General features: G+C 39.1%; 2 non-coding genes across 2 annotated transcripts; both read right to left on the minus strand.

Annotated features, from left to right (window-relative positions):
• Positions 1 to 1085: 1085 nt before the first annotated feature.
• LOC148209634 (small nucleolar RNA R71) lies at positions 1086 to 1192 on the minus strand. The gene has a single exon (XR_015793329.1). It is a non-coding gene; the product is annotated as a small nucleolar RNA R71 (small nucleolar RNA).
• A 1218-nt stretch (positions 1193 to 2410) lies between these two features.
• On the minus strand, positions 2411 to 2517 carry LOC148209635 (small nucleolar RNA R71). Its single transcript, XR_015793318.1, has one exon. It is a non-coding gene; the product is annotated as a small nucleolar RNA R71 (small nucleolar RNA).
• Between the last annotated feature and the right edge of the window lie 11723 nt (positions 2518 to 14240).

Raw genomic sequence — 14240 nt, forward strand, 5'->3', positions numbered from 1 at the left:
ATTTAGAATAATCTTAGAGGTTGTTAAAATACTAAGACTTAAGGCCCTGCTTGTTAATGAAACTAGATAGGGATATTGTTAATACGTGGGAGAATTAATAGTGCTTGGGAGAGACACTTATGATTCTTGATTTCTTGACTTATAGATTAATTGCATATTCAATCTTGGCATGTTGAATTTGTCCGGTTGTAGGTTCAGTTGGTGAAATCACTTCCATAGGACCCGTTCGAGATTTTTATTCGCTTTATTATTTGATTTTTATGTGTCAAAAGAAATTCTTGGTTGTTTCTCTAGATAAAATTGGATATTAATATCTGTAGTACTTGAGTGACTAGAAACCCAATCCAGTGGACGATATCGGTAATTACTTACCACTTTTATTAAAACTTCACCCGTACACTTGCGGTAAGCATTTTCTGCTACAAGTTTTTTGTGTCGTTGCCGGGGATTGGCTATTATTTAGTTTCACTTAATACTGTGGAGAATTTTTTTGATCTTACTTTAGAGTTGTTTTTAATTTTTGTGTCTTTACATGTTTTTTTTAGGGAGTTGATTTGTATGCGCAAGGATAAAGACGCAGTTTTAGTCCCTTTTGATCCTGAAATTGAGAAAACCTGTAAAAGAAATCGAAAGGAGAAAAAGAAGACGACTGCAGAGATGGATCCACCACCACCTATACCAATTGTTCAACCTGTGGAACGACCCCAATTAAAACAAAATACCAAAGGACCATTAGAAATTACTGTCAGCCGAACTTTTCTGATCATGTTGGCATAATCAATTTGCCTTTTAATGCCAACAATTTTGAGTTGAAACCTGGCCTCATCCAGATGGTTCGAGAAAATACATTTAGGGGCAATGCCACAGAGGATCCAAACAATCATTTGACAATGTTTTTAGATGTTTGTGGTACTGTGAAGATGAACGGAGTAACTGATGATGCTATTCGATTACACCTTTTTACTTTTTCTTTGCAGGATAAGGCAAGAGATTGGTTGAAACTTTTGTAACCAGGCAGTGTTAATTCTTGGCAGGAGATGATTCATGCGTTTCTCACAAAATTTTTCCCACCTGCCAAGACAGCTCAACTTAGAACAGAGATCGAATCATTCAAGCAATATGATTATGAGCAATTGTTTGAGGTCTGGGAGAGATACAAGGAGCTTCTAAGGAAATGTCCACAACATGGTTATCCGGAGTGGCTGCAGATTCATATGTTTTACAATGGACTGAATGGACAAACAAGGACTACATTGGATGCTGCAGCTGGAGGCACTTTGTTATCCAAAACACCTAGAATGCTTACATCTTATTGGAGGACATGGCAGGCAATAGTTTCCAATGGCCTAGTGACAGATCGAATGCCAAAAGAGTTGCTGGAATGTATGAAATCGATGAGGTAAGTTCCCTAAAAGCTCAAGTTCAAGCTTTGACTAATGCTGTTTCTAAACTTTCAGGACCATTCATTAAAACTTTAGAGTTTGGAAATTATTTAGAAGTCCTTGAGGATCGATACTTGGATACTCCATCCATTTTATATTACTCTGACAGGTGTGCGCTTGCATCTATAGAATTGTTACCACGCTTACTGCGTGCGTTCAGCAAAACCACCAGTCAAGTTTTTGGCGCCGTTGCCGGGGACTTTAGTTTTAAAATTATTTTCAAAATCTTTTAGTTTTTATTTTTGTGAATTGTTGTTGGGTGTAATTTCCATCCACCGTTTTTGTTCTATATTTTTTGTCGTTTATCTCACAAGGATAAGTTAAAGTGCATGAGCACAAGATCTTTTCTTCTACCCCTTGACCCTGAGATTGAGCGGACCCTTCGAAAAACTCGAAAGGAGCAAAGACTTCGAAAACAACTAGAAAAGCAAAAAGAGAGAGAATGTGAAATCAGTCCTGAAAGTGAGGTAGAGAGTACGAGCACATCAATGGCAGATATTCCACCTCGTGATCCGGTTGGTCCACCTGCTGTTAACGGTAATATGAGGGATCATGCAAGAAATGATGAATTCAACCATATCCAGATGGCGGAGAACAGAGACGTGGCAATGCGAGAATATGCCGCCACGGCTTTTCAAAACTTTGATTCAGGGATAGTCAACCCTATTCCAGCCCACGCAAACTTTGAGCTTAAACCAATGATGTTCCAAATGTTGCAGACAATTGGACATTTTGGAGGGCAGGAACATGAGGATCCACATGATCATCTGAAATCATTCATTCAAATTGCAAATGCATTTCGATTACCTGGTATAACAGACGATGCTTTTAGACTAACACTTTTTCCATTTTCTTTGAAGGACCAAGCTAGAGCATGGCTCAACGCATTTCCACCGGGATCCATCACCACATGGGGGTCGTTAGCGGAGAAGTTCTTAACAAAATTCTTCCCACCTACTCGCCACGCTGATATTAGAGAGGAGATCATCTCCTTTAGACAGTATGATCGTGAACCTGTTCATGAGGCGTGGGAAAGATTTAAAGAACTAATCAGGAAATGTCCGAACCATGGCTTGCCGGCATGCATCCAGATAGAACATTTCTTTAGAGGTTTAAATCATCCTACTAAGATGATGCTAAACAATGCTGCCAACGGAGCCTTTACAAAGAAGACATTCAACGAGATAGTCGACATCCTAAATGACTTAGCTTCACACAACGAACTATGGTGTTCGCAAAGATCTAGGACAACACCAAAGAAGCAAGATCCAGCTGGAGTTTTGGCTCTGGACATTGCGACCTCGATGCAGAAAGAGATGGTTACAATGAACTAGAGGCTGAAAGAAATGGCGTTGGGAATAAAAAATCCATTAGCCACGCCGATACAACCTGTGCAGTCGGATTATTGCACTCCTGCCCCTGTTTGCCAAGTCAACGATCTCATTTGTTCATTTTGCAGTGAAAACCATATTTATGATAATTGTCCACATAACCCTGATTCCGTTTTTTATGTAGGACATGGGAACAATAGGAACTTTAACCCATATTCGAACACCTACAACCCAGGTTGGAGGCACCACCCTAATTTCTCATGGAGAGGTCAAGGAGGTTCGAGCGGTTTTAATCAAGGGCAGAGCCAGCAGAACAAGCAGCCCTATGTTCCACCTACACAGCAATACATCCTGCCACCGCAACAGCAGTACAATCAGAGAACGCAAACTCCATCAGTTTAAAATAACAACTCAAATCTTGAGAATATGATGAAGGAGTACATGGCCCGAACCGACGCAGTGATACAATCCCAAGCGGCATCAATGAGGAATTTCGAGACCCAATTTGGACAGCTCGCGAATGAATTGAAAAATAGACCACAAGGTTCTTTTCCAGGCCATACTGAATTACCAAGACGAGAAGGGAAAGAACAGTGCAAAGCTGTCACCCTTAGGAGTGGACTGGCATATGATGGACCAACAATGCCAACAACAGATGTACAGATTCCGTCCACTGAACCAACTGTAAAGATACCAGAGAATCCAACAACACCAGAAAAAGAAAATATTAGAAAAGGTAATGAGGACACCCCGAGTGTTCCTCCACAGGTACAACCTTCTTTTACCCCTACTCCCCCGTTTCCACAAAGATTAGTTAAGAAAAATAATGATTCCCAGTTTAGAAAATTTTTAGATATTTTAAAACAATTGCATATAAATATACCATTAGTAGATGCTCTAGAACAGATGCCAAATTATGCTAAGTTTTTGAAAGATATAGTTTCTAGGAAGAAAAAGATAGGAGAGCATGAACTGGTAGCCATGACAAAATGTAGTAGTGAAGCCGTAGGCAGCCCGCTACCCATGAAATGTAACGATCCTGGCAGTTTTACCATTCCATGTTCCATAGGAGGAAAAAACTTAGGAAGGGCATTATGTGACCTAGGCGCTAGCATTAATCTTATGCCATTATCAGTTTTCAAATCTTTAGGCATAGGAGAAGCTAGACCTACTACGGTTACCCTCCAACTAGCAGATAGATCTATCATAAGACCTGAGGGAAAGATAGAAGATGTTTTAGTCCAGGTGGACAAATTCATTTTCCCTGCGGACTTTATCATTCTAGATTGCGAGGCGGACTTAGACGTTCCCATTATTTTGGGAAGACCATTTCTAGCCACTGGGGATACAGTTTTTAATGTGAGGAAGGGAGAAATTACAATGAGGGTAAATAATGAAGAAGTTAAATTTAACGTTGTAGACGCCATGAAATTACCAGGAGACTTTGAAGAGTGCTCTGCTATAACTAACTTGAATCCTGTTATGTTTGATGAGTTTTATGACTTGTTAGTTACAGAGATTGAAGAAGAGCTTGATAAGATAGCAGAAGGACCGGAAGATGTGATTAATCCTATTGAACAAATACAAAAAGAAGAATGCAAGTCGTTACTTCCGTCCATAGTGGAACCACCCACTTTGGAGCAGAAGCCATTGCCGTCGCATTCGAAATATGCGTATCTAGGGGATAACGATACTTTACCAGTTATTATAGCTTCCAATTTATCACCTACTAATGAATATTCTTTATTGCAGATTTTGGAGAAGCACAAAAAGGCCATTGGATGGACGATAGCAGATATCCGAGGGATAAGCCCGACCTTTTGCATGCACAAAATTCTATTGGAAGAAGATGCTAAGAACTCTATTGAGAGTCAAAGGTGGTTGAACCCGAAGATGAAAGAGGTTGTAAGGAAAGAAATTCTTAAATGGCTTGACGCCGGTGTTATATACCCAATATCCGACAGCAGCTGGGTAAGTCCAGTACAGTGTGTACCAAAGAAAGAGGGTATAACCGTGGTGGCCAATGAGGTGAATGAGCTCATCTCAACCCGAACTGTGAGTGGGTGGAGAGTTTGCATTGACTATCGCAAACTCAACAAGGTAACGAAGAAAGACCATTTTCCTCTACCGTTTATTGACCAGATGCTCGACCGTCTGGCAGGTAAGGATTTCTATTGTTTCTTAGATGGATATTCGGGTTATAATCAAATTACTATTGCTCCAGAAGACCAGGAGAAGACAACATTTACGCGTCCGTATGGTACGTTCGCTTTCAGGCGAATGCCCTTTGGACTATGCAATGCACCCGCGACTTTTCAGAGGTGTATGACCGCCATCTTCTCTGACATGGTAGAAAATATTCTAGAATTTTTTATGGATGACTTTTCTGTTTTTGGAAATACTTTTGACGCATGTTTAGTTAATTTGGAGAGAGTATTGGAGAGATGTGAACAAACAAACCTAGTCCTAAATTGGGAGAAGTGTCATTTCATGGTACAAGAGGGTATTGTTTTGGGTCACAAAATTTCCAAGCAAGGAATAGAGGTAGACCACGCTAAGATAGACATCATTTCAAAGCTACCTCCTCCCACGAATGTTAAAGGGATTAGAAGTTTTTTAGGGCATGGGGGATTTTACCGGCGCTTTATAAAAGACTTTGCTAAAATGTCTAAACCCTTGTGTCAATTGTTAGAACATGATAGACCATTTGTTTTTGATGATGACCGTTTAAAATCATTTGAAATGTTGAAAGTTGCTTTAAGTTCAGCCCCTATAATTATCGAACCTAATTGGGATTTACCTTTCGAGCTCATGTGTGATGCTAGTGATTATGCAATAGGAGCTATGTTAGGACAACGTAAAAACAAGATCTTGCATCCTGTGTATTATGCTAGTAAGACTCTGACCGGTGCACAACTCAATTACACTACTACTGAAAAGGAACTGTTAGCAGTTGTGTTCGCCTTTGATAAGTTTAGGTCTTACTTGATAGGCACAAAAGTCATTGTTTTTGCTGACCATTCTGCTTTAAAATATTTATTTGCTAAAAAAGATGCGAAACCACGTTTGATACGGTGGATTTCGTTACTTCAAGAGTTTGATATTGAAGTTAGGGACAGGAAGGGTACTGAAAACCAAGTTGCTGGTCAACTGTCTAGATTGGAATCCCCGCTCTGTGATGATGGAACTGTTATACGTGAACAGTTTATTGACGAACAACTCTTGCGAGTTGATTCAGTTCCGTGGTATGCCGATATAGCAAATTATTTGGTAAGTCGAATAGTTCCTTATGAGTTCAACAAGCAACAGGTAAAGAAATTTTTAAATGAAGTTCGATTTTATCGTTGGGATGAACCTTTTTTATATAAGCTAGGACCTGACAATATCTTACGCAGGTGTGTAGCAGAAGAAGAGCACGAGGCGATATTAGACGCTTGTCATATGTCTCCATATGGAGGACATTTTGCAGGACACAAAACCGCAGCCAAAGTTTTGCAAAGTGGGTTCTTTTGGCCCACTCTGTTCAAAGATGCACATAAGTTTGCCCAGGTTTGTGATAAATGCCAACGGACAGGTAATATATCTAAACGCCACGAAATGCCTCAAACCCCGATCCTTGAGATTGAAATATTTGATGTGTGGGGTATAGATTTTATGGGTCCATTTCCATCTTCTAATGGTAAGCTTTATATATTGTTAGCAGTAGATTATGTTTCGAAATGGATAGAAGTCATTGCAACTGCTACCAATGATTCTAAAGTTGTCATTCGTTTTCTTCAAAAGCACATTTTTACGCGTTATGGAACACCGCGTTGTCTGATAAGTGATGGGGGGGCTCATTTTGTGAATAGGTCTATGCAAAAGTTGCTGACTAAATACAATGTGCGTCATAGAGTTGCAACAGCATATCATCCTCAGTCTAATGGGTTAGCCGAAATATCTAATAGGGAGATAAAAACATTTTAGAAAAAACTGTAAATCTTAACCGTAGGGATTGGTCTTTGAAGCTTGATGATTCACTTTGGGCATATAGGACAACATTTAAGACTCCCCTCGGCATGTCCCCCTATAGGCTAGTCTTTGGAAAAGCATGTCATTTGCCTCTTGAGCTAGAATATATAGCATATTGGGCTACTAAGAAATTAAATTTTGATTTGTCGGCTTCATGTGAAGCGAGGACGTTACAATTGTTGGAATTAGAAGAACACAGGCAATTTTCTTATGAGAATGCTAAGTTGTTTAAGGAAAAAACTAAAGAGTGGCATGATAGGCGTCTTCGGCCGAACAATCTTCAAGAAGGTGATCTGGTTCTGTTATTCAATTCTAGGTTGAAACTTTTTCCTGGGAAACTTAAGTCTAGATGGTCTGGTCCCTTTAAAATTTTTAAAGTCTACCCATATGGGGCAGTGGATCTAGTTGACTCTAAGGGAAGTATTTTTAAAGTAAATGGGCAGAGACTTAAGCCGTATTTTGGAGAACCAGTGGATAGAGGAAAAACCTCTATTCAACTTTTAGGTCAATAAATGTTTGCGAAAAATGTTTTTCCTTCTTATCCGTTTTTGAAAGAACAAAAGTAAAGGAAGGAAGTCTTTGTATCTTGTATATTCTTTTTGTTTAATTATAAAAAGTTTTTCTTATTAAGAGAATGTTTTTGAAAACGTTGAAAAACAAAAAGAAAGAAAGAAAAGAAAGAAAAAAAAACGTTGAAAATTTTTTTTTTTTACGCAGGCGCCTAGCGCCTGCCCTTTGCGAAAAAGAATCACGCAGGCGCCTGGCACCTGCCCTGTTTTTTCCAGCATTTCGAAAAATATTAGGGAATGTTCCAGTTGTGGAAGAGAAGAATATTCAGAGAATTATCGCCCATGCGCTACAAAGAAGGGAAGGTACTGGGATGTCTCCTACATCGGAGATCCGTCGTCTCCGAGAGGAGAACCAACAGTTGCGAGATCAGGTTCGAGAAGTCGTGCAACATATCTACAACTTGAGGGCTTCATTGGATTTTGCGGTTTTACCTTCATGGCCTCCAGCGCTAGCTGCTATCCTTGGTCATCCATCTTCCAGTACCGACACTGATCCTAGTCCACAACCTCCGACTTCATGAAGGGGAGGTTCTTTCTTTGCTATTTTTTTTGTATTACTCTTTTGGTTAATGACGTAGTTTACATATTCTAGCCTTACTACGCATATTTTTTGTATTGATTATGTTTCGAGCTCAGTTGAAGCATGTATAAATTAGTATCGTTTATCTTCTGATCACTTAAAGTATGCCTTCACTTAACCTTAGTTTAGCTTTTCACATGCCTATTTTGAAGCATCTGTGCTGTGCATGTGATTTCATGTCGATGATGATTATAAGAGATTGTTGAGTTTTCTATTCTATGCCTGACTAAGCTTTGAGCTATTTCCTTCGTTTCTGTGATAAACTCATTTTCTTTTATGTCTTTTTGATCTTTACAAACTTTAAGCTTTTTCTTTGCCCCTATATAGGAAGTCCTTGTCCTTTTTACTGTTAAGCCTTTTTCATCCGATGCAAAAGTCTTTTCCCAGTGAGGACACTGTCTCTCTTAAGTTTGGGGGGGACAGTCATTGTCTCAGTCATTGTTTCAGAAAGATAAAGTGTTATTTATATTTGAAAAATCATGCTATTTTCTTTTGAAAAAGAGTCAGTTGGAAAGAAAGAAAATGTTGAAAAGCACTTAGCTAAAAAAATAAAAAAAAAGAAAGAAAAAAAAAGAGACAAAAATTGCAAAAGAGTAAAAAGAGTCTTGTTGAGAGAAAATAAGAGTGGGGAAAAGACTTGTGTTAGAAAGAAAAGAGTGGTAAAAACAATGAGAGTTAAAGAAAATGTTTTATGATTCCCGAGTCCTACTGTAGACACCCATTTAGTTTTAGGTTGGGTGTTGACTTTGAAAATAGCAGTAAGGATGGTGATAAGTGACTTCGTGTTTCTCATTGTCGTCGTTTTATGACCTAGCTGTTAGTTTCAAAGTCTTTCTACGAGTAGCTGTGGTTGAAACCGATGTTAGTGTGTGGAAACCTCAGGGGCTAGTAGCCGGTCTTTCAGATGTAAAAGTCTCTATGTAAAAAGAGAGTGTGCAGATTCCTTAGGGATATTTGAAAACGTTTTCTGTTTTTGAAAGGAAAAAGGATTTTGAAAGAGAAGGTTTTTATGATTTCAAACTTGGTTTATAGTGACTAAGCTTACAAAGGCAATAGAATGGTAGGCTTTGACATCTTTTCCCTGAGACAATTTATGATTGAACATCTCGGTTGTTTTTGCTTTACCTTGTCCATGTGTTAGAAAGCTGATTAAAGTTGCTAAGTTTTGCTTGAGGACAAGCAAAAAGTTAAGTTTGGGGGTGTGATTACGCTTGTTTACATGCGTAAAAAGAAGGTTTTAGAAACTGTTTTTACTATGTTTTGGACTTTTTCTCCGTCGTTTGAGTTCCAATTCATGCAAAATTCATATATGATGGTTTGTGGTTGGCTTATATTGTATTTATGACATTTTAGGATCATTTGGGAGTGCAAATTAATCAAAAGAAGCAAAAAGTCGGAAATACCAACATGGGAGGCCCCAGGCGCCTGGGAAGGCTGCAGAAAACAGTTTTTCTTCCAACTTTGCCCTTAATGAAACGCGTCTTCCAATGCGTTTTGGTGGTTCCAACCGATGCATACGTGTAGATGAAGTGTTCCACTATCAGTTTGAGCACGATTTAGTCAGTCAAAAGAAGTTGGAAATGGGTGATTCACCATCGTTTTAGGACCTACCTAACCAATTCTGCACAGCTATAAATTCCAGCAGCTTCTCCACCAAATGGATCAAGCTTTGCTTCCTTCTCTTGATCATTTTTAGTGTTTCTTTGTTGCTTTCTAAGTACTTTTGAGTTGCTTTCATTAGTTGCTTTTGGTTTTTAAATCCCGAGCACTTTACATTCCTTTATTGAGCTTTGTTTTGTTTTCGTTTGTACTTAGTTATTTTCTACTTATTCAAATATATAAAAATCCAGCACTTTGCTTGTCTTCCCTTTGCCTTTACTTTATTTTTAGTTAAGAGAGTTGTGTTTTTGGAGGAAAGAGCACGTGACACTCCCCCTTGCTTGAAAGAGAAGGGTGAAGCTCTCAATCCCGATAAAAATTCTCTGTTAGTTAACTTTTGTTTTTCACACATGCATTCCAATTTCAACCATTTTACTTGCTGTATTTTCTTCATTATGTCTTTCTAAATTCCCGTCTCTAGCCCGGTTATGGATAGTTAGCTTTTATTTCTAAAAAGGGTTGCTAAGAAGTAGTGTTTTTGCTTTTCATTCATTACTCAACATGTTTTCCTAAAAAGTTAGGATTTAGAGAAGGCCACTGTAAGTCTTAACAAGTCAATACTGAAAAGGTTGCTTATTTGCATTGTTGAGTGGTTAAACCAAGGAGAGGAGCGCCTTAGACATAAGGGTTCCGGTTAAGTAGCCTAGACATAGGACCTTACCCCGAGGTTGCGACTATTTCCATCCTAAAACTAAGATATCTCTCATAATAGACATATTAGGGAATGTCTTAGGACTTTGAACTTGCTTAGACATAAGTCAAGTGAAAAACGTAGTTGTTGGTTCCTAAAGTAAAATGCACATCGTCCTTAGCGTATCCTTGATTCTTTGTTGGCTAACTTGAAGTAATTCGGGCTAGGTTTTACCATTATAAGACCAAATCCCAAATCCAAAACCATTATTTGTGACCACTTCCCATTTTACAAAAATCACTCATTTCAACGTTCACTATTCATTAAAACTTTAGAGTTTGGAAATTATTTAGAAGTCCTTGAGGATCGATACTTGGATACTCCATCCATTTTATATTACTCTGACAGGTGTGCGCTTGCATCTATAGAATTGTTACCACGCTTAGTGTGTGCGTTCAGCAAAACCATCAGTCAGTTCATGGCTGAAAAACATGTAGGTCTCTGGTGAGAGTTCCGAGTTGTAACAAAGTAAATGGAGAACTAACAGGGCAAAAAGGCCGGCCCGTCACTAATTAGGTATCGAGGCTCCAGGTGCAAAGGTCGGGGATCGATACCCCAACTTGGTAGAGATGAGTGTCCAGGCTCTGGGTACAAAAGGTCGGGCGTCGGCACGGTGATTCTAATTTGTTGATTTAGTATTGGGTCTTGATGTGGCAGCGGTCAAGGAACAATACGTTGAGTAGTCGTCGATACCTTGGGGATAAATGTTAAGGGTCGATGTATAGTTCAAAACCTTGGGGATAAATGGCAAGGTCGAACGCCAAGCTTCTGTAGATGAGTGTCGGGCTTTGGGGATAAATGGCAAGGGCCGATACGATTCGAGGAGTTAGACTTGGAGGACTAACATAATGTGATAGATTAGAAGTTGCTTGGAGGTCAAGGACCAATACGTTGAGTAGTCGTCGATACCTTGGGGATAAATGTCAAGGGTCGATGTACAGTTCAAAGCCTTGGGGATAAATGGCAAGGTTGAACGCCAAGCTTCTGTAGATGAGTGTTGGGCTGTAGGGATAAATGGCAAGGGCCGATACGATTCGACGAGTTAGACTTGGAGGACTAACATAATGTGATAGATTAGAAGTTGCTTGGAGGTCAATGACCAATACGTTGAGTAGTAGTTGAGGCCTTGGGGTTCGAGTAAGTCTTGGAGGAATCAAGAAAGAGAACTAGTGAGTTAGGATGTGAGGACGAGTTTGACATGCATGGTACCTGTATAGTTGAACTTATACATAAACTATTTCTTGTAACATGTTTCTTCCATTTAACGGTCAAGATAAATGATAAGCATGATGTGTTGATTGTTTGATAAGCATGATACGATGTTTCCTTTATGCTGTTTGTCCGTGACCCGTGACCCTTCAGATAAGGGCTGCTTACTGAGTACCGTGGTTGTACTCATCCTTCTTTCTTTCCCCTCCAGTTTACAGGTACCAAGCTAACTCTTGGAATGGTGATGGCGAGGAGGAGCCTTGACTAGAGAGACCATTTAATTCTACGTTGTTAAGTTTCAAGTTGAATAGGATAGCTATAGTTGTTTATTTGTAGCTTGAGTCTGTTATTAGATTACTAAATTTTTTTGTTAAGTCCCTTATTTAGGGGATGTTCTAAGATTGATAGCCCTTTTTCTTGAGAACCTTAATTTTGTTTAGCTACTTGAACTGTGGTGATGTAATATGTTGAGGATATTTATCAGTATAATGCATTTGTTCAAGTTGAACTTGAGTTAGCTTTTGCTTCTCTGTTATTTGTGAAAGTTAGATTCCTGTATTTGATAGTTTATGATTAGTGAAGATTTCTTTGAGAAGTTTTATAAGGTTAGATTGTTATTAAATTATTAACTATGAAGGATTTGAGTTTCGCTAGCACATTAGTGGTGTTTGGTTTCTTTAGTGCAAGTTTTTGTAAGTGTTATTATTTAGAGTAGCGCAGCGGAAGCGTGGTTAGAGTTTGTCATAGTTTATATGTCTAGTGGTTTAAGTTCTCTAGTACGAGTGAGACTTTTTAGGTGGCTTTTAGTAATGGTCCCCGTTGGGATGTCGAAAATCCTGGGGCGTTACACCACCCCTTCCCTTTGTGTGTAGCCTTTTGCCACAAGTCTCGCCTTATAGGTCTGTACCACTCCTTCAGCGTCTCGTTTTCGCTTATAGATCCATTTGTACCCTATGGGTTTTACCCCGTCAGATTGATCTACAAGTTCCCAAACGGAATTAAAGTACATCGACTCCATTTCCAGGTCCACTGCTTTGACCCATTTGTCCTTGTCAGTATCTTACATTGCCTTTTTGTAGGTCAATGAATCCTTGATGCCATCATCGGGTATGACTACTTGGGTTTCAGTTAAACCCACGTAGCGGTCAGGTTGTGACACAACCCTCCAAGTACGTCGAGGCACCCTCAATACTTGAGGTGGATGTGACTGACGTGATGTACTGGCTTCATCAACAACTCTTGTTGTAGTGCCAGTTTGATCAACAACTCTTGTTGACATGTTTGTAGCCACTTTGAAAATCTCGTTAATCACTACCTTACTCCATGGTTTATGATCTCGAACGTGGTCTTCTTCCAAGAAAGTGGCATTTGTCGATACAAACACTCTGTTTTCTTGAGGATCGGAGAATAGACCACCTCTCGTCTCTTTAGGGTAACCTACGAATAGGCATACATTTGAACGAGGCTTCAGTTTCTTTGGGTTAATCATGAGCATGTGTGCCGGGCATCCCTAAATTCGAAAATGACGTAAACTAGTTTTACGACCCTTCCATAGCTCAAAGGGTGTTTTAGAAACACTCTTTGATGGAACTACGTTCAAAATGTAGACCACAGTCTCCACTGCGTAACCCAAAACGAGTTAGGCAACTGAGCATAACACATCATTGAACGAACCATGTCCAATAGGGTTCTGTTTCTCCTTTCTGATACACCGTTTTGTTGAGGTGTACCAGACGCTTAGAGTTGGGATGTGATTCCATGTTCTATCATATAGTCCTGGAATCTCAAGTCCATATACTCTCCACCCCGATCAGATCGAAGTGTTATAATGGTTTTACCTAATTGATTTTCAACTTCGGTCTTGTACTCCTTGAACTTTTCAAGGGCTTCAGACTTATGTTGCATTAGGTATAAATAACCATACCTTTAATAATCATCTATAAAAGAGATGAAGTATTCATACCTTCCTCGAGCTTTAACATTCATTGGACCACGAAGTTCTGAATGTATAAGTTCTAAGGGCTCTTTGGTTCTATAACCTTTTCCAGTAAAAGGTCTTTTAGTCATCTTGCCTTCGAGACAAGACTCACATGGTGGTAAAGAATCGTCTTCTAACGCACTTAGAATGCGATTCTTAACCAACCTCCCAATCCTATTAAGATTAATGTGACCCAATCTTAAGTGCCAAAGATAGGTATTTTTTTTGTGAGAAACTTTTTGCCTTTTATTTTGAGTTCAAGCATTTTTAAACAACTCAGTATTTAAAACTGCTTTAGTTATGGTTGGTCTTAGCAAATACAAGTTGTTTTCAAGCAAAACAGAACAAATGTTAACACCATTTCTTGAAATGAACGTTTCATTTAAATTAAAAGAAATGGAATACAAATGTTCTGACAAATAAGAAACTGAAATTCAGTTCCTTTTAATTTTAGGAACTACATACACATTATCTAATAATATATACATATTATTGTTTGTAAACAACTTGAGCTCCCCTACCGCCACAACTGAGACGACCTCTCCCGTTCCGACCTTGAGAGTCATCTCTCCGGCATCAAGCTGCCTCCAGGAACTAATTCCTTGAAATGAAGAACAAATGTGATCAGTGGCTCCTGAATCCAGTATCAAGACGGAGTCATCGTTCTCCACTAAACATGTTTCCAAAACAAGTAAATCATATTTACCTTCGTTAGCTTTCTTCTTTTCGGCCAAGTATTTTGGGCAGTTACGCTTCCAATGCCCATCCAT

The sequence above is a fragment of the Momordica charantia genome (genome assembly GCF_013281855.1).
Source record: "Momordica charantia cultivar OHB3-1 chromosome 8 unlocalized genomic scaffold, Mcharantia_2.0 BLBB01000008.1, whole genome shotgun sequence".
Lineage (NCBI taxonomy): Eukaryota > Viridiplantae > Streptophyta > Magnoliopsida > Cucurbitales > Cucurbitaceae > Momordica > Momordica charantia.